The sequence below is a fragment of the Adiantum capillus-veneris genome, chromosome 3, assembly GCF_014529385.1.
Source record: "Adiantum capillus-veneris isolate H3 chromosome 3, ASM1452938v2, whole genome shotgun sequence".
NCBI classification, from domain to species: domain Eukaryota; kingdom Viridiplantae; phylum Streptophyta; class Polypodiopsida; order Polypodiales; family Pteridaceae; genus Adiantum; species Adiantum capillus-veneris.
In genome coordinates, this window is record NC_140933.1 from 112,463,511 (window position 1) to 112,483,793 (window position 20,283).

Genomic DNA, 20,283 nt, shown 5'->3' on the forward strand with positions numbered 1-20,283 from the left:
TGGGACTACCAAATAAAACCAAGTATGGCTCCACAAAGGCATACAATGGAAGTATCCACAAGTAGCGTACAATACAAGACCATGTGCTCAAATAGACGCCCAATGATGCATACACTAAGAAACTGCAAGTGACTTCCACTTGCCAGTATATCACTGTACTCCAGCTACCTCTACCTGTGTGAATCACATGTACCTGTACCTGTACCTGTCCCTGTAACCTGTAACCTGTAACCTGTAACCTGTAGTTGTAGTTTGCAACCTGTAATCCCGAATCTCGAAGCTTGAAGCTCGAAGCAGAAGGTACTCGAAGAAGATCCTCAATGGGGACACAGAACACCTCTATAATGACCCGACACACACTCTTGGGATGATACACATACACATTATGGGGCACCACTCGGCTTACACAACCAGCCTGGCCGAGACAGGAAACACACCGACGGAGTGAGAAGAGAGAGATTCCCCACTTGCCCATTCAACACTCACACATACACACTCACACACACCCAAAAAACTCAGCTCAAAAGAGGAGAATTTCTGATGTTTAGATACAAATGAGCTTGGGCCAACACCAATGGGACAAATAGCTCACACAATATGGGTAAAATAAGCCAGATACAATCACAAACTGGAGAAGAAACTTCGCTCATAGGAGAAACTTACAGAGCCAAAATAGCAGAAAAAGAGGGAGTAATTTGGAAAAATCGACAGTGCCATCGCGTCCGGAACGGCCCAAAACCCCAGTCTACAATGTCAAAGTGCTCAAATCCGACCTCGGATGAGCAGTTTACGGTCAAAACAGACTCCGAAAACCCCAAAAACACACCTGCGGATGTCCCTCCTCTCTTCTCCACGTTTTTTCTGGTCTTCTCTCTATTTTTTCAGTTCCCACACTTAGCTTTATTAGTTGGGCACCCGTGGCCTTTTAGATGACCTCAAACGGACCCCGAACAGGCCACAAAATGACCTCGCAGTGCATAGTTGTCACCTTTTTGCATCATCCGCACAACTGGCACTCAGTTTTTCCAAATAATGCATCCCGCAACCACGTGAAGTGGCCCCAAAAATTGGTCCTCATGATGACCTTTCTTCATAAGTATCACAAGAAAACACCCACGTCCTGTCCATACTTCTCCGCATGCAAGTATTGACCCCGTTCGACCTCCTGACGCCACTCGATGCCATCTGACGCACCTGCTTACCTCATGTTGTCGGCCCGCGGATAGCTTCCTCGAGAAGTTTTACGCGCTACCAAATCCTCCTTATTGTAGAAAAAACACACTGGTACTGGTAATATTGAAAATCGATGCACTATGTACACCCTGTCCTACCTGTACACATGTGGGCCCCACGTAACCACCTGGCTCTGAAAAATGGGCAATTCTTTATTTGATGCACCATGCATGTATATGTACATATGCGCAATCCCTTGCTCCAAAAAACTCCTGACACCGACATCTTAAGATATCAACAATTGGATTATATATTCCTGCAATGTGGTGAAATTCAACAATCCAGCATAACCATGCAATATCTAGTGTTGAAAAACTCATTCTCATTCCAAAAATGTGTAAGCAATCTATCTCTACTACCACTGTAGCACCCATAACATACTCTTTGTCCCATCTTACGATGGTTGCAACACCCTTAAGTTCTTGCTTAACCTATAAATATGCTCTTTATCAAGAAGTAACACTTTAGCACCAAATCTTATAGCATACATATTTTCATTCTTATCGTCTTGTCCAATTGTCTATCCAATTCATATGGGGCTAGTATCGACAGTCACAATAATCAGCCTTCCTCACTTGTAATCAACTTTTCTCAATATCACAGCGCATTGTCACATCTTCTTCAGCTTACTTATAGATTTTGCATGCACTCCTTTTGTATAGACCTTTTCTCTTTGTAAATCCATTCATACATTACTTTTGCAACATAAGAAAAATGAGGTAAACCATATTAAGTAGAAAACACATGTGAAAGGGCGGTGGTAATGCGTGTGCTAGTCTCCACCCAACCGTGCTATCTTATAGCCTCCCCCTAGCGTACACAATGTCCGGTTCTGCCGGTGACCTTGCCCATAGGATCCATGTCCTTACATTACCCCCCCCTTGGAAAATCATTTTCGTCCTCAAAAACGAACGTAGGAAAACGTTTCTTAAGTGCGGAGACAGTCTCCCATGTAGAACCTTCTTCAGATGTATCTAGCCATTTTACCAACATCTGTCGTCTGACATGATGTTTGGTGTGAATCTCATGAGAATCCAAAATCTTTTCAGGCTCATGAGGAATGCTTGGTTTGATAAGGTCAACTAACACACGTGTGTCAATGACATTATCATTCTGTCCTAGCTGTTTTTGTAAACGGCTAACATGAAAAACAGGATGAGCTCGTGAGTGCTTTGGGAGAGTTAACTTCTAGGCCACTTGACCTATACGTTTGAGAATGGTAAACGGTCCACAATAGCATGGTGAAAGTTTAGCAACTTTTCCCGTCTTCAGACTTTCTGAATGCTCCGAAACTTTGAGGAAAACCTTGTCTCCTTCTTCAAAAGTAGCAAGACAATGATTCTCATCTGCGTACTTCTTATATCGATACTACAAGAGGTCACTTGAATTCTGACGCCACATTACCGGCGTCACTGGTGGACGTAGGTATATGTGTGTGTATTTATGGAGGGAGTTAAGGTTTTTTTTTAATTTGATTTTCAAATTTCCGACGCCTCTTCCGGCATGTATTCCAACGACAGCACGAATGCGCATATCGACGCCTCTTTCGATGGCTGTACTGACAGCTGTACCAATGGCTGTACCGACAACACCTGCAAAAATTGAAACCACGGGCTTTCTCTACGTATTTCTCTTAGTTCTTGTGCGTTTTCTCAAGATCTCCTCTACCCCATCTCTTACAGATCTGCTGCGATACACGCTGTCGGAGGTGCTAATCTTGCTTGTGGGTTAGCGCATAACATTACGGTAAGATTGTTTTCATGTTTACTTGTAGATTTAGGATTTAGAGTTTAACTTTGTGTTTGTGTGTGCGTTTTTGCAGGTTCCAGGACTTTTACAACAACTTTCATTGCTCAAATACGATGAATGTGAGTGCTCAAACCTTAAAATGTATATTAAGTTTATTTAAATTACTTTGTATATTAAGAAAAGACAATTTCATGCTTTAAACTTTGAATGCTTCGAACTTTCAATGCTTTAAAAGAAATTAGGATTTATTATGTGAAATTTCATTTTAAATTATGAAAAAAATTTGTTTAAGTTTATGAAAAAATCTTGTTTTGAAGAAATTTTTTATTGAATTATGTCATTTTTCAAATTATGTAGTTGATGGGGTTTATGTTTTAGGTTAAGTATAGGTTATAAGTTAAGTTAGATTAGATTAGGTTACGTTAAGTTAAGCTACGTTGTTATGTTAGGTTATACGTTAGGTTAGATTAAGTTAAGCTACATTAGGTTAAGTTATATTAGGTTAGGTTAAGCTAAGCTACATTAATTTAAGTTACGTTATCTTATATGTTAGGTTAGGTTAAGTTAACCTACGTTAGGTTTAGTTATGCTAGGTTAGGTAAAGCTACATTAGGTTAAGTTCGGCTAAGCTACATTTGACAATACGGCAAGCCATAGAGGTTACCCACATTGCATATTAAAAACAACACAATGGTGATCCGTTCGTCAATATGGAAAGCCATAAAGCTTACCCACAACACATATGCATTGTGGGCAAGCTCTATGGATTTCCGTATTGCCAACGGCTCGCCATTGTGTTGTTAATATGTCCGCGAGCGGTTTTCAAGTCCTAAAATAGCACCATGACGAGCTGTTTGGCAAAACGGCAAGCCATAAAACTTGCTTACAATGCATATGCATTGTGGACAAGATTTATGGCTTGCCGTATTGCCAAACGGCTCTCCATGGCGTTGTATATATGTTTGCGAGCGATTTTCAAGCGCTAAAATTACCTCGTGCCCCTAATAACAACACAATGGCGATTTGTTTGGCAATACGGCAAGCCATAAAGCTTGCCCACAAGGCATATGCAGTGTGGGAAAGATATTTGGCTTCCTATATTGACAACGGCTCGCCATTGTGTTGTCTATATGTCTTCGAGCGATTTTCAGGCCATAAAATCGCTTCACAACTCTAAAAACAACACAATGGTGAGCCATTTTCCAAATTGGCAAGCCATAGAGCTTGCCCACATCGCATATGCATTGTGGGCAAGCTGTATGGCTTGTCGTTTTGCTAAACGCCTCACCATTGTGTTGTTTTTATGTTATGTTAGGTTAGGTTAGGTTTAGGTTATAGATTAGGTGAGATTTTAGGTTAGGTTAGAGCTATTGACGGCATAATAGTCCAAAAAATACAAACGGACTTCGAATATGACTCGTATACTTCTAAAATCGCAAATGGACTTTGGTTAGGTTAGGTTATAGGTTAGGTAGATGTTATAAGTCAGGTTACATTAAGTTAAGTTAGGTATAGGTTTTACGTTAGGTTAGATTATAGGTTAGGCATAACGATTATAGGTTAGGTTAGAGCTAGCGTCAAATTAATAGTAGAAAAAATGCAATCGAACTTAGACGATGACTCGTGTACTTCTAAAAACGCAAATGGACTTCGGTTAGGTTAGGTAGATGTTATAAGTTACGTTACATTAAGTTAGGTTAGGTATAGGTTTTACGTTAGGTTAGATTATAGGTCCTATAGGCATAACGATTATAGGTTAGGTTAGAGCTAGCATCAAATTAATAGTAGAAAAGAGGCAATCGGACTTCGAAGATGACTCATGTACTTCTAAAAATGAAAACGGACTCCGATTAGGTTAGGTTATAAGTTACGTTAGGGTTATGTTATAGGTTAGGTTAAATTATAGGTTAGGTTAGAGCTAGCGTCAAATTAAGAGTAGAAAAAACGCAACCGGACATTCAAAAGTGCACACAGACTTCAAGAACCTTAATATATAGTCATTGACCAATAAAGACAAGATTATTACCCTATGGTCATAATCTCCGTGCACCTCTAGACCGAGGTGTGCGGGGATCATACCTGGCTAGAGAATGTGAGGTTGTTAGAGCTAGCAGAAAATAGTTGAAAAAATGCAATCGGACTTCAAAAGTGCACACAGACATCAAGAAATTTAATATATAGTCATTGACCAAAAAAGACGAGATTATTACCCTGTGGTCCTAATCTCCGTGCACCTCTAGACCGAGGTGTGCAGGGATCGAGCCTGGCTAGAGAATGTGAGGTTGTTAAAGCTTGTCATGTACTTAGTAGTGTGTATTTACAACAACTAGAGTGTTTTAATTATTTGTTGCATCATTGGTAGATAAAGTATGGACGATAGGATGGCGTGTCCTTGTGTGCATTGCAAGCATCAGATCTTTCAAAACCGAAAAATCTGTGACCAACACACCAATCACGGTCTCTTTCTGATAGAGCAAGTACAAGACCTACGTTATCGATCTCATGGTCTAGAGATTGAAGGTCAAAGTACGCAAGTAGATATTGCTCCAACTTCATCCTAGAGAAGACGATTTTCAAACGAGCAGCCATCGATTGAGTCCTCCCAACTAATACCTGAAGCGGCATTTCAAGAAGTAGAGATAGAGTAGATGTTGGACGCGTTCTTTGACATGAATTCCAACATAGAAGGTGACAACATTGAACGCAGTACTGTGGACCAACCTCAGTCATCCCGTTCATATCGACGGCATGATAGCAACGATGAGGAGGGCGAGATGATGCAAAGTCTTGCACGCATGCCGCTCTACACTGGTGCAAAAATCTCAGTTCTCGATACCGCATTGGCAATGCTTAATTTGCAGTCTGTCTACGGTTGTTATGACGCCTCAGTCATAGCTTTTCAGGTAAACATATCTATCCTAAGCATGGTAAAGTGCAAATTACAGCTGATATAAAGTGATCAAAGGGCTGACTTGTTCATGTAACGTCACGTTGTTGAATGAGCAAATCTTGCCAGAAGGGAATCACATGCCCCCTACCCGTCCAGCCGCTAAAAAGCTTCTTACTAATTTGGGCTTGGATTATAAAAAAATACATGCTTGTCCTAATGATTGTATACTTTTTCGCAATGAGTATGCAAACCTGGGACAGTGTCCCAATTGTGGATCAAACAGGTACAGGGAGGACACACAAGGAAAATTTATCCCTGCAAAGGTCCTTCGACACTTTCCTACCATTCCAAGAATAAATATCATGTTTAGGTGCAAGTCCATAGCCTCTTTGATGACGTGGAACTCAAATACTAGATCGATAGATGATGTTATGCGGGTACCTGCTGACTCTCATGCATGAAAGCGCATACAGGAAAGTTGGCCTACATTTAACAACGAGCCTCGATGTATCCGCTTTGGTCTGGCAATGGACGGAGTAAACCCATTCGGATTACGGAGTTTGTCATGGAACAGAATTGGACGCTCCAAGTCAATAATCTACCGCGACACCACAAGAATTCGCTTAAGAAGAGTTCACAGTTCACAATTGATTCGACATTGGCCCGACGGAGTTCCGTGCCTAGAGATATTGGCCCCAAAGACTGGCGCCCCTTTTGGTATTTATTTTTGTATTAATCTGTTGCAAAAATACAAGTGAGTAGGAGGCTCTCACTCTCAGACTCTACATCCAGATGCTCTGAGAAGTTCGAGGCCTATCCACTTATTTAAAGGTGTACAAGGGATGCCAAAAGCAGAGCCCAAAAGCTTCAAAATCAAAAGCTATCTCTCTCTCACAAGCTCTTTCTTGAGAGATTAAAGCAAAAAATGTGTGTGTGTGTGTGTGTGTGTGTGTGTGTGCAATTGCATAGATAAAATCTTTTCCAGGCTTCCGCAAAAAGCGGACATCCATACAACATGCCACATGTTAGCCAATCCCATAGAATGCACCGCTTTTTATGGGCCTTTCGGTACACTACAGCCACATCATTAAGTCTGTCGGGGACTGTCCATGCTTGAAGGAGTGTGTGTGTGTATACTAGACAACCAACAGCCACATTACTAGTTTGTGACATACCCCCCTGTTGAAAGCATTGTAATCGCCCTCGATTACGCGTGCAAAACACACAGAAGCCATAAATTGTCCTAGTAGACACTAACTGTTAGTACTGACGCACTAGGAACACACATCTAGCACATGTACCAATTGACAGTCACATCACACGACATCACAGGACATCACTAGTCATCACACGACATCACATGACAAATCACATTCAACATTCATTCGGATCTCAATGCAATTCTCAACCGCATCTAGATCCACTCAGGACCTCATATATGCTGAATTGACTAATCCCTATTGCAACCATGTCTATCAAGATTATTCAGACCAAAATGATGCAGTCATTTTGTCTATCAGTTCCTACACTTAAGCAAGTCAAGAACAAATCAGTTTCATATTATCTAGAATTCCATTTCATAAAGTCATACAGCAGAATACTGTCAGCTCTTAGTATCCCTGAAGCTCAAAGAGACATCCGTGACTCTAGTATCAAAAATCGAGGCATCTGTTGATAAAGAAGCGGAGTAACTCCCCTCTTGTGCAAACCCACTGCACCAGATATCCGGCCAAGCTGAATTTGGGCCTCCATTTGTAGTAGACTTGCTAAACCAAAAGCTTCAAGGTAAAGTTTTACAATATGAGGAGTATTTTCTAGGTCCTCCTCCTCCATCTACTTTGCATCCAATGTAGGATAGTTCTTGAATTTAACTAAGAATCGCCTTCTTACTTTACCCTTAATCTTTTTGTCCTTATGAGTCAATAATTGTTCTCGAACAAGGATCTTCTCATTTTCTGCTCCCCATCCTCAGGCACATCACCTTTAAAAGGCTTCAGGAGACTCATATGAAAAGCATTGTGAATCCTCCAAGTTCCGGGCAGCTTCACTCGAAAGGAGACATCGTTTATGTTTTCGGAAATCTGTGAAGGTCCGTAGTATCGCATACTAAGATTTGGAAAAAGCCTCTCCTTTTCCTTTTTCTTTCTCAGGCGTGCCTTCTCAAAATGTAAGAGCACCCAATCATTCTCCTTCAATTTCAAATCGCGAAGATGGCAATCTGCTGCCTTTTTTTGTCTTTCCTGAGATTTTTGTAGAGCCTCGCGAACCTTGGCAAAAGCCGTGTCCAAGTCTCGCTGTCGTGCCACTCCGCTCCCATGACAAGAAAATGAGCAAAGGGATGCCAATTAGGTGTATTTGAATCCTACATGATTATTCAGCAGTTATAAGGGCTTGCTAGCAAGCCAATTTTTAAGCTAAAAGTGTGCCAGATGTGGCTCTAAGGGCCAAAATATGTATAGGTACTGCTAAACAGTGAGTACTCTTGAAATGGTCATAGCTGGGATTTTATTAATCAAAGTTGAAGTACTCGAAGTGCTCTACAGCTTTGTCTTTACGGCTCGTCAATAAGAGCTACGGATAAGAAGTTATGACAATTTTAAGTTGAGTCAGTAGCAGATCCGTACCGGATTGGGCAACTGCAGCTAGGGTGACAGACTTGAAATGAATGCACGGGCTTGAAGTGCTCACTTTGTAGAGTGCGTTGGTGTTTTCAGATCAGTGAGATCGAAGAGCCGGTCGCCAAGATATTGGCCGATAAAGATTCACCAGGGGCCGGTTCTATATCAGTCCAGTCCGCTCGATCGGTGTGCCATTTTGGAATTTTGAGCAGCAACCAGGGTTTTGAACGCCGAAGAGGCAACAAATTTCATGATGAAGTTTCTCGACGGGGCTGCTAGGAAAAGGTGTTATGCTTACCAATGCCTTGTCCGATATTGTATCAGAGTGGCGTTTATGGGTATTTTGGAAGCTTGCAGTGTGATTGAAGCCATTGACAAAGGAAAGCACATTCATGATGAGATTGTTCGCAGGGACTTCTTAAGTGAGATGTTATGCTTGGTGATGCTACGACCGGCATGTATGCTCAAATATGATGCAGTTACAATGGCCATGGCCGCCCAATGGAGAAGTGTGGCAAATCCTTGGCCGATATGTATGCCTAATGTGGTGCCCGAAGGCCGACCACCCAATAAGGAGCCATAACCTAAGGCTGCTCAAGGGCCAACTTTATGCCGCCCACTTAAGTTAAATGGACACCCTAATTTGATAAGGGTGTGAAGCCAATTAAAAGAAGAAGAAGGAGATGGCGAGGGCAGCCAGCGAGGGCGCATGGGGAGGAAAAGCAGCTCGTGCTGGGCAATAGCGGGTGCGGATGAAGCTGCCGATGAAACAAAAAATGCTAGTCTTGCCGGCGCGCTCCCTTCGGGGCATTCACTATGTGTAAAACTACCATATCACGTGCGTTCAAGAAATGTTTGTAAAAACCCTTATCTGTGAATTTTGTTAGGAATATAATGTACCGTTTTCTTTTAGAATCTGTAAGTTTTTTTCAAATTTGAAAAAATAATGTCCTCTATATATATTTATGTAAGTTTCAAGAACTTTAAATACCCTTTTATTGAGCTCACGTGATAGGATACATTTTTCTTAGGTGACCTCCCTGGGGCGCTCCCTTCCGGTGCCACTCGCGGCGCTTTCCGTGAAGGTCAAAAATCAAGTTGCCACATCATAGGGTGGCTACCCATTAGCGATGTCGGTAATGGGTAGACCATTTTTAGTAAGAAAGGTGACCATGCAACCTATAAAAAGAAGGAGACGGCTCTCTTTTGGAGGACTCTCTCATTTTTGTTTGGAATTGTGTTCCCTTCTCATTGAGCTCTCTCTCCGGGGAGAAAAAGCCAGAGCTCTTAAGCAAGCCTAAGCCCGGATTATCACAGCTTTAAGCCGAATTTCCTAAGCTCTCTAATATCTTAAGCCTAATCCTAATCTCTCTTAAGCCGAGCCTAATCTCATACTCCTAATCCAAGCCTAATTCTAATCTCATTAGCCAAGCTTAAGCCGAGATTTCCAAAAACTCTAAGCTAAGCTTTCGTACGAGCCCTAAGCCAAAGCCCCAATCTCATTAAACCAAAATTAGCCTTGATAACCATAATCTTAAGCCCTCTAAGCCATAATATCCAAGCCCGTTTAAACCCGGAATTAAGCCGGTAACCTTAAACCGAATCGGACCACCCAAGGCCTTTGGAAGTTGAAGCTCCTAAGCCATGGCGGGAAGAAGCTGAAGGTAGTACAAGGCAGTTCAATTTTTTATTTTCTTGATTAGCACTTGGATTAAACCAGGACAATCCTTGTAAGGAGCATAAACTCCTCCATTAACATTTGATTAAGTAGGGATACTGTTGATTATTTGGTTTAAGTTAAAACTGTCTTTTTTAAGCTATGTTCCCATTAATTCTATCTACTGCAACTCTTTCCCTCGCACCTCTCACAGCCAAGGGCCCCGTGCCTTCCCGGCTCACCTTCTGAATACAAATCCCCCGAAATCGCGTGTACTCATTGGATTCAAAAATCTTATCTTTCGTGCTTAGGAAGGGTGGAACCTTTGCAGCATCTTCAATAATCTCAAATGGTTCCTTCCCCGTCGAATTGTGTACCGCGTTGTTGTAGGAAAATTCAGGTAAGTAATTTTTTCATTCAGTCTTCTGATCTGAGATGTAAGACATCAATAAATCTAGTACCACTGAATTAGCAATCTCAGATTGCCCGTCAATTTGCGGGTGGAAAGATAACGAGAACTGCAACCACGTGCCAATGTTCTCCCAAATTGCCTTTGAAACAAACTTGTGAATCTAGGGTCCTTGTCGGAGACAATCATATCGGGCATTCCATGTAATCTAAATATCTGGGCCACAAAAAGTCTCGCTAAATGATCCGGCTTGTGAGGGCCATGACCGGGGACCACCGACTGTACCATCTCCACAGGGATACACCGTGATCTCCGATATCCCTCCCGCTTGAGACCGACACCAAGACAAGACTCCTCCTGCTCTTTGATGCAATCTCAAGGGGGGTGATAACATTCAGGTTCTCTCATATGGATCCCTTAGCCCTGAAGAAACTTGATTACCGATCAATCTTACCAATCGAAGTCATCAGACTAACGTGGAACTCAACCTTCCAGCGTCAACTGGTGGGAGTTCTCTAATTCACCCTTGGTTCAAGGTCATTGACGTTTTTTTCCCAGTTAGGACCGAGCACAGCCGTCACTGCGTTCCCCTAAGGTGAGTGTATTATAATCTACATGAATCCCTCGATCCCAAGTTGTTCCCCGCTCCATAGATCGGAATCCCTTTTTCCCCCGCTCTGGACTTAATTGCTAAGACAACATTCAATTGGGTTTAACTTTCCGGCCAACAATTAATCCTCCGGAATCCGCCCACCCAACGAACCGTTTGATAAATGCATCTTCACAAGGTAGTACTATGATACTAGAAAACAATATCCAACCAAGAATACATTCCAAGCATTTGAAAGCAGCATGCAAACTGTTGCATATCCTTGCAAATGTGCATTTATCAAGTCGTTCCAACCTTTTCCTTTATAGAATATTTTCACTTCCTTTTTCCTTTAATATTAGTAAGATTATCTAGTTATCTTTCAAGCAATCACATATACTTCTCCAGGCATATCCCGATCCTCGTCCCAGGACTCAGGTATCCTGTCTCCTCCGCCACGTGAGAAGGCGGCGCCTTTACACAGATTCCAATTCTTATTTTTATTTATCTTGTGTGGGAAAGGCTTCAAAAATAATCTACTTTAGGTTCCTTTTAAATCGATAATCCCGAGAAGAAGAGAAAAGGTCCGGCTGATGACGACAATTGCGGAATAGCCCATTTAGGTTCCTAGCCTTTCCAAGGTTCCTTTTTCCCAAACAATTTGAAGAGTTCCTTAATTAAGTCATATCTTCCTCCCTTATCATGATCCCTCCATGGATCCTTTTTCCTTCCTCCTTTTCCTGTCGGCATCAGGCCTACCTGGACTAGGCCGATTTCCAGACGCATCCGCGGGTTACATCCACCCGGCCGGGACACACTCCCATTCAATCCCATTTTTAGGGCAATGAATGAACCCTGAGCTCAAGCATAGACCAACGGTTATCAGTCCTAGCTGAAACGGACCATCCTCCGTTGTATCCCACAGGTAAACACCTGGAACGGCCTTTTTTCAAACATGAGGACAAGTTCACACTTAAATCGCTATGTTCTGCTAGGGCTATCCACGTCAATCTTCTCGGTAAAGTTTTAAATCCTAGTTTCAATTTTTAGGTTAAGCTCCTTGAGTTATAAACCCTTAATTCCTAATTCCTTTTAATTTTCTATTCAAACAAGATCTTAAGAAAACAACGAATCTCATGGAAGTTTAAGGTTTTGTCTCTACGTAAGTTTCAAGTTATCCCCGACTTCGATGAATCCCATTTTGGTCCCTTTTCATCATTTGCAATCCATGAGGCATCTCCATGGACGCGATGGGAGTTTTATGTTCAAGCAACACGGTCACGACATCCGTGAAGCTATCCCCTTACTCCCCCCCTTCGAATTTGGAAAACAAACTTGAAATGGACAATGCATATGATTTCTATAATGAGTTTTTGCTTTGGTGTGATCCATGCATGATACACACAAAACATTCGAGATGCACCAGCTTACAACTTGGACAATTAATCAAAACTTCCTTTGAGTGCTTATGCATGAGTAAAACCCTTCTATGCATGGTAGTGTAAAGATGGCGAAGTTCCTAAGAGTGGACTTGCTAGTGTATCGTTAAATATGCATGTAATAGTGTATGAATGATAAACAAATTATTCTCTAGAAAGGTATTTAGGCGTACCTTTAATACCGTGGAGAGGATTAATCAAGTGGCTTAAAGAGGCTTAAGGTTTCGGAGCCTTAATGTGTAGATAGTAGGGTCTTCTCCTTGCTTTGGAAGAGTAACGGCAAGTGTATTGACATGGCCGGATCTTGCTTTTCTTGAAAACCTCCAATTTGGTTATGGGAATAGAAAGAGATTAAGAAAAATTCAAGCTATGGAAAGCTTGTAGGTTAAGAGAGAGAAGGTGAAGAGAGTAATGTTGATTTGAATTATGGTTATGGCTTCTCTTGAGGAGAGAGGGATGTGTAGGTGTGTGTGTGAGGAGGATTAGCATTGGCTTTTCATGGCTCACTATCAAGCTTGCACTATCAAAATGTGTAGAGAAATGAAGTGAAGTGAAGCGTAGCAAAATGTAGCGAAGTGAAGAGAAGAAGTGTTTAATGAGTAGGGAAGGCCTCCTTTTAAGCTTAATTTGATAAGGCATTTAACTTATCGTGATAATTTACTTTACATATTTTGATAGGCTTTCTTCCTTCTCAAAGCTTCTCAAACAAGCTACTTATGCAAGAAGCTAATTTCCTACAAGTGGCTTATGCATGAAGCTAATTTCCTACAAGTGGCTTATGCATGAAGCTACTTTTCCTACAAGTGGCTTCTTCAACAAGCTACTTTCAACTAGTGGATTTTTTTTTTCAACAAGTTACTTTTTCACTTTACCCTATTCTTTCTTTGTTTTTCTTATGCACATTTATATTTTCTTGAGATAAAATCAATATCCCATGCATTGGTTATATCCACGGTTCCAAGGTGAAAACCGAAAGTGTCTTATGGATAGCTTTGCATTGATTATATTTATGTTCCCATGGTTAAAACCGAAAGCGCCTTGTGGGTAGCTAGGGGGCTTTACTCGATCGTATTCGGAAAGTCGACGGCTTAGATATTTCAGCAAGAGTAAGGCTAAGAGGAGGACCTTACAAACTCCCCAACAAAAATAAAGAGTTGTGCTCAGCTCGAAATAAATAAGGAAGCTCGAAAATCTTCATTCGCACGTTACACATTCAACTTCTGGGTAACGCTAATTTATCCTTCCTTGGCTGGCTTGCCTATATAAGGTGCACTATATTTTCATTTCTTCCAATATTATTCCCTTTGTCTTTCACTTTTCTTTCCATCCCTTGTCAAAATTCCTTAGGTTTGTCTCTTTACTCATTATCTTACGTTATGGATTGGTGGAAAGAGCTTGTTTTATCTGTAGCCATTCCTCATCTACAACAAACAAGTGAAGCCATGAGGAGAGATTTTGTGGAGTGATATGGGCTCCTGCTATTTCCTCACTTGGGAACTTCAGTAGCTCAAACCAAATGGCGGACATTTCAAAGTGTAACAAGGGTTTGGGATCACTTTCGTAATAATGTCTTTTTGGCTATGGTTACTGAAGCTATGGGTTTGGGTTTTCGGTATTGCTGCGTTATTAGGTCAATGCATCGAGGTTTTTCAGAACGGGTCTTTTTTGCTTGCTCAATTCCTTCCTCATCAAAAGATATATCTTTACCCTCATTTTGGTTTACCACTTAGAGGGCCCTTTAACTTCACACCTCATACTAGAGAGATTAGTGTAATAATTCCAGAGTGAATCTTTCCTATTGATGAGAGGCCTAATATGTGCCCTACTTGTGATAGTTGCTTTTGTGATCATGTAATGGATGGGCTTATTGACCTCTAGAAAATGTATCTTTGTTATATCCCTTAACAAGTTCATCATGCTCGAAGATCTTGGTGCTTGTCTTAAGTCCTTCTTTCTCTGATTTTTCTTGATGGATATAATGAAATTGGTCATGAGTTCTTATATCTTGTATTTGATAGAGTCCTTGAGAGAATTTCAAATTTAGCTAAATCTATTTATTGATTTTGTAATTCCATACACAGATCCAAGTCACAAGATGTAAAGGAAAATGCTAATCTCGTTATTATTTAGCAAAAAATCAGTTACAAAAGTTCAGTAAGAGAGAACTTGGATTTTGTAGTTACATGGGTTAACATGGTTTAGTTTGAGTATAGAAAAGAGGAGAATCCTGATAAAAAAGATGAGGAAACTGAGAAGTAAGGCGTTCCCAATCTTCCCAAGAGGCATCTTCAATGGGGTAGGCCTTCCACTGGAGTAAAGCCTCCCGAATTGTTCGATGTCGTAGCTTCCGCTCCTTCATGTCCAAAATTTGTTCTGGCTCCATCTGGAATTCCTGTTGTGTGATAATAATAGTATCTTTGTCATTTAGGATGTGAAGGGGATCTGCAACATATCTTTTTAGCAAGCAGACATGAAAAACATTGTGCACATGCAAGTGAGGGGGTAAAGTAAGTTCGTAACATTGGTCCCCTATCCTTCTCAAAATCTCAAAGGGTCCACAATATCTATATGCTAACTTCTTGTATTTTCCCAATTTAAGTGAACTTCTCTTTGGCTTGACCCTAAGGAAAACTCTATCTCCTACCTTAAAAATCTGGGGGGATCTATGTAAATCAGCATAACTCTTTTGCCTGTCACTTGCTCTCTTAAGGTTCTCCCTTATTATTTTGATTTGACGATCCATTTCTTCAGGTGTATTCTTTGCTGCAGGTACTGGGAGACTTGGGTCGGCCATTCTGAGTGGATTGATACAATCTTGTCCATAAAGAGTTTGAATGGTGACATTCCTAGGCTTCTATGGTAGGAAGAATTATAAGCAAATTCCACTAAGGGTAAAAACTTGATCCAAAGATGAGGTTGATGCTTGCAGTATGATCTCAACATATCTTCTATGACTTGATTAACTCTTTCAGTTTGTCCATCTGTTTCTGGATGATGGGCTGAACTTAAGTTTAATTGAGTGCCTAAGGATTGGAACATGGCCTTCCAAAACTTAGAGGTAAACTTGGCATCACGATCACTGATTATCCTAGCAGGTATTCCATGTAATCTGACAATTTCTTTTACAAAAATTTGAGCAATATCTGCTGCAGAGGCAGAGGTTTTGACTGGGACAAGGTGAGCTACTTTGGTGAGTTTATCCACCACCACAAAAATTGAATCAAAATTTCCAACAGTCTTGGGTAACCCTGTTACAAAATCCATACTGATGCACTCCCACTTCATTGTAGGTATATCCAATGGTTGTAGATTTCTAGGAATCTTAACTCTTTCAGCCTTCACCTTTTGGCATACCAAACACTTCTTAACATACTCAAAGGTATCCTTTTTCATCTTAGGCCAGTAGAAATTATGTTTAAGAGAGGAAAACATTTTGTGATAACCTGGGTGAGCTGCAAGGGGAGTTTCATGAGCTTCCTTTAGAATTTGCATGTAGGTATGCACAATCGATTCTTGAAGAATAAGAGTCCATCTTGAATAGAGTAGCCTTCCAGATATCTTTTCTGAACCTGAGCTTGGATTTCTTGGATCAACGGACCAAATTGCTCATCAGTATGGAGGGCGTTTTGAACTTCTTGGGGTAGAGTTGAATGGACTAGCGTAATGGCAAGGGCCACTACTCATCGGCTTAGAGCATCGGCAGCTTGATTTTCCTTGCTTGGTCTAAATTTGATCTCAAAAGTGAACTCTTGTAGGAATTCAACACATCGCCTTTGTCGCATATTGAGATCTGGCTGGGTGAAAATCCACTTGAGACTTTTGTGGTTAGTAACAAGTTCAAACATCTGACCTAGAAGATAGTGTCTCCACTTTTTGAGCGCATGAACCACAGCCAATAGCTCGAGGTCATGGGTGGGATAATTCTTCTCATGAACTCTGAGCTGTCGTGATTCATAAGCTATGGGACGGCCTTCTTGCTATAGGATTCCACCTATACCTTATATGCAAGCATCCACTATCACCTCAAAGGTTTTTTGAAAATCTGGAAGTTTGAGAACAGTTTCACTGGCCAAAATCTCCTTTATTTTGTTGCAGGCTTTATTCCTCTTGTCAGACCAGATAAAGGGTTCCTCCTTCTTAGTGAGTTCAATGAGAGGGCCTGCGATGAGGGCATAGTTTTTAATAAATACTCTACACCATCCTGTGAGGCCAAGAAATCCCCGTACTTCTGAATCAGTCTTGGGAATGGGTCATTGAACTACAGCTTCCACCTTAGCTGGGTCGAGAGAAAGACCATCCTTTGAAACTATGTATCCCAAATAGGCAACCTTCTCTACAAAGAAAGAGCATTTGCTACGCTTGGCGTAGAGTTGGGCTTGTCTGAGAATCTCCAAGACATGGCGTACATGCCGTTCATGATCTTCTCTAGTCTTTGAATATATATAAGGATGTCATCAAAGAAGACTAGAACAAAATCATCTAACTCTGTCCTGAAGAGGTCGGTCATGAGACAGTTAAATGTGGCAGGGGCATTAGTTAGGCCAAAAGGCATGACAGTGAACTCATAATGCCCAAACCTTGTGTTAAAAGTTGTTTTTGGAATATCCTCCCTTTTTATCCCAACTTGGTAATAGCCTGACCTGAGATCAACTTGGTGAAAAATTTGGAACCACCGAGTCGATCAAGCAGCTCATCTATGCGAGGCAAGGGATACTTGTTCTTGACAGTGCACTAATTAAGGCCTAGAAAATCTATGCAAAGTCTGACGTTCCATCTTTCTTCTTTTGGAAGAGTACAGGAGCACCTGAGGGAGAGACAATGGGTTTGATGAGACCTTGTTCCAAAATCTGAGTCAACTGATTCTTCAGCTCTATGGATTCGGAAGGTGACATCTTGTAGGGAGTCCTTGCTATTGGTTGGGCACCAGGAATGAGCTCGATCTCGTGTACTAATTCCCTAGTGGTGGAAGAGTTGTCAATTCCTCTGGGAAAATATCTTGATATTCATTTAGCCATTCAGGCTCTGATTCTTCTCATTTGGTCTCTGGTTTATTGAGCCTTATAACAAAAATTGACAATCCTTTCTTTAACCCCTTAACCAAATGACTGGCTTTGACCACTTCCAGGGGAGCTTTCCCTATTCTGGCTTGCACTAAGACTTGTTCACCCTTTGAGTTTGAAAAAGAGATGCTTCCTTCACTGCAATGGATGTTGGCTTTATTTTTGCTCAGCCAATCCATCCCTAAGATTCCTTCAAATCGGCCCATCTTCATGATTCTAAATCTTTGTTGGGTTGAGTGACCTTCTAGTTGAAAGGATAGGTCTACCATCTGTTCATCTGTCAGAATGGTGGATCCCATTGCTAGAGAAACGCATAACTTACGGTCTGTGGGTTGGGAGGTGACTTGCAATCTCTTTACAGTGTTAGGTGACAAAAATGAATGTGAGCTACCCGAATCAATGAGAAAGGAAAGTGGTTTACCCTCATACTCTCCCTTAGTCTCAAGAATGGAGAATTGTCGATTTCGTCCACTGGGGTCCAAGGCAGCATAAATGTGGGCTTGCTCCTCCATCTCATCCTTTACTGAAATGAAGTTCACATTTGATGATCTAGGTGGGTTGTTGGTTGGATTTTGTCCTTGAAGATGAGGAATAGGATTAGGTCTTGCTTGTGCTCGATTTCTCCCTCTGGTTTGAAGGTTTCTAAATTGTCCCCCTTGATTGGGTGAATTCAGAAAGTTAGCAGGAGGCACCAAATAATTTGAGTCATTTCCTTTAGGGCATTCGGCTTTTTTATGACCAAACTCTAGGCACTTTTAGCATTGAATTTTTCTTCCACTCTGAGTGACTGGAAGAGCCTTCACACGAACAAAATGTGGTGGTAGTTGGGGTTGGGCAGCTGCCTTTTGGATAAATGGTACTTTATTTGCTTGACAGGGCTGACCCTGGTAAGAAGGAAATTCCCGCTTCTTATTAGTTTTGGTGCTTCCCTTAAAACGGCTCTTATGTTTTGACTTGGCCCGAATTAAAGCGTCTACGAGTGAAACAGGTCGGAGGGACTCTACTTCAGAAGCCAAATCTCCTCCAAGTCCAAGGATGCAGCGACTTAGATTTTGTTCCTCTGTCATGAGAGGAGCATACCATGAAAGCCGGACAAACTCCTCATAGTAATCTTCAACAGACCTATTCCCCATCTTGCATGAAAGAAACTTATTCATCTTAGTGGTGGAGTAGTCTAGGGGAAGATGGCGTTCCTTGAGAAAATGCTTTAACTCATCCCAACTTTGAGTCACTTCTTCTACCTAGCGAGTTTGACAGTTGAGCTTCCACCATGTTTTTACAGGTCCTTCTAGCTTGGCTCTTCCCATTATTCCTTGAGCTACTAAATTGTAACCAGCAAGAGCAAAGTAGTAATCCATCTAAATTATCCACTCTTCTAGTTGGGTAGGCACATCATCACCAGTGCCTAAAAATGGATGCGGTTGCACAGATTTGAGAAGGGCCTTGAGATCTTTGTCACGCCCAAAATCCTCTACAAGGGCTACAATAAGCGACATTTGGTTGGAACGTGGCACAGGTGTAGCTTAGGGTGCTGGTGGCACTTGTGAATCAAGGGGTGCATGATCTGAAACACTAACTAATGGTACATCCCGAGTAGCCTGACTCCTTGTGAGTCTACGTGGCATTTTGCTGAGACAAAAGAAAATATCCTTTCTCTTAGCAATCGAGTTGAAAAACCTTTCAGGTATACAAGACTAGTTAAATTCTTTTTAGAGATAAAAGGTAAACTCTTTGTTATTTTTTTCTCTTTCAAAACTTTTTTTTTTCTATTATGTCAAAAGCTTTTTACATCTCAGGCAAATACTTACTGATATAGGCTTGCACTTCTTTAGTAATTTCTATACATCAAGTTCTTCCATCTCCTGCTTTGTCAATACATACTTTAAAGCCCTAAGGTTACAATTCACTGAAAATACAAGTCTGTGGACTTGAGAAGAAAGTGACTTGCGAGCACATATAGCCTCACCAACTTGTTTCCAAGGGTGATGTGTAAATGGTCCAGTAAGTGACGTTCTTTGTCGTGGGTAGATAAACATCTTATCATGAGGGAGATAGGTTATTAATAGAAGAAGCTTGCTTTCATATTCTATGGAATGAGAACTAATAATACAATAGCGATTGGGACCTAGTCCCAATTTCTCCCTCATCATGGCCAGGAGAATATTATTTAGAAGATGTTCATGGCCCCAAAGAGTTACTTCAATTATGTTGCATTGGGTCTTCCACATTTGTTGAGCTCCGGTTGTCCCTTTGGCAGGAAAAAGAAGGTGAACAAAGTGTTCTAACATGGCCTCCTTTTGTTCCATAGATGCTTCTTCCATTTGTTTTTGGAAAATTTCGAGTACTTCCTCTTCTTGAGAGGTCCACCTCATCTGAAAATTTTCCTGCAATTTGAAAAGTTATTTTTCATTATCTCACTCTTTTCTACAAGAGCCAATTGAGACATTTATCTATCCAAGGATACAAACCGCGCTCTGATACCACTTGTGAGGGCCATGACCGGGGACCACCGACTGTACCATCTCCACAGGGATACACCGTGATCTCTGACATCCCTCCCGCTTGAGACCGACACCAAGACAAGACTCCTCCTGCTCTTCGATGCCAACTCAAGGGGGGTGATAACATTCATGTTCTCT

The 20,283-nt window shown here is 41.3% G+C and overlaps 1 pseudogene; it reads right to left on the bottom strand.

Moving 5' to 3' along the window:
- The window catches only part of LOC147461497 (agamous-like MADS-box protein AGL19), an 83,079-nt pseudogene that overhangs the window by 27,257 nt on the left and 35,539 nt on the right, over window positions 1-20,283 (bottom strand).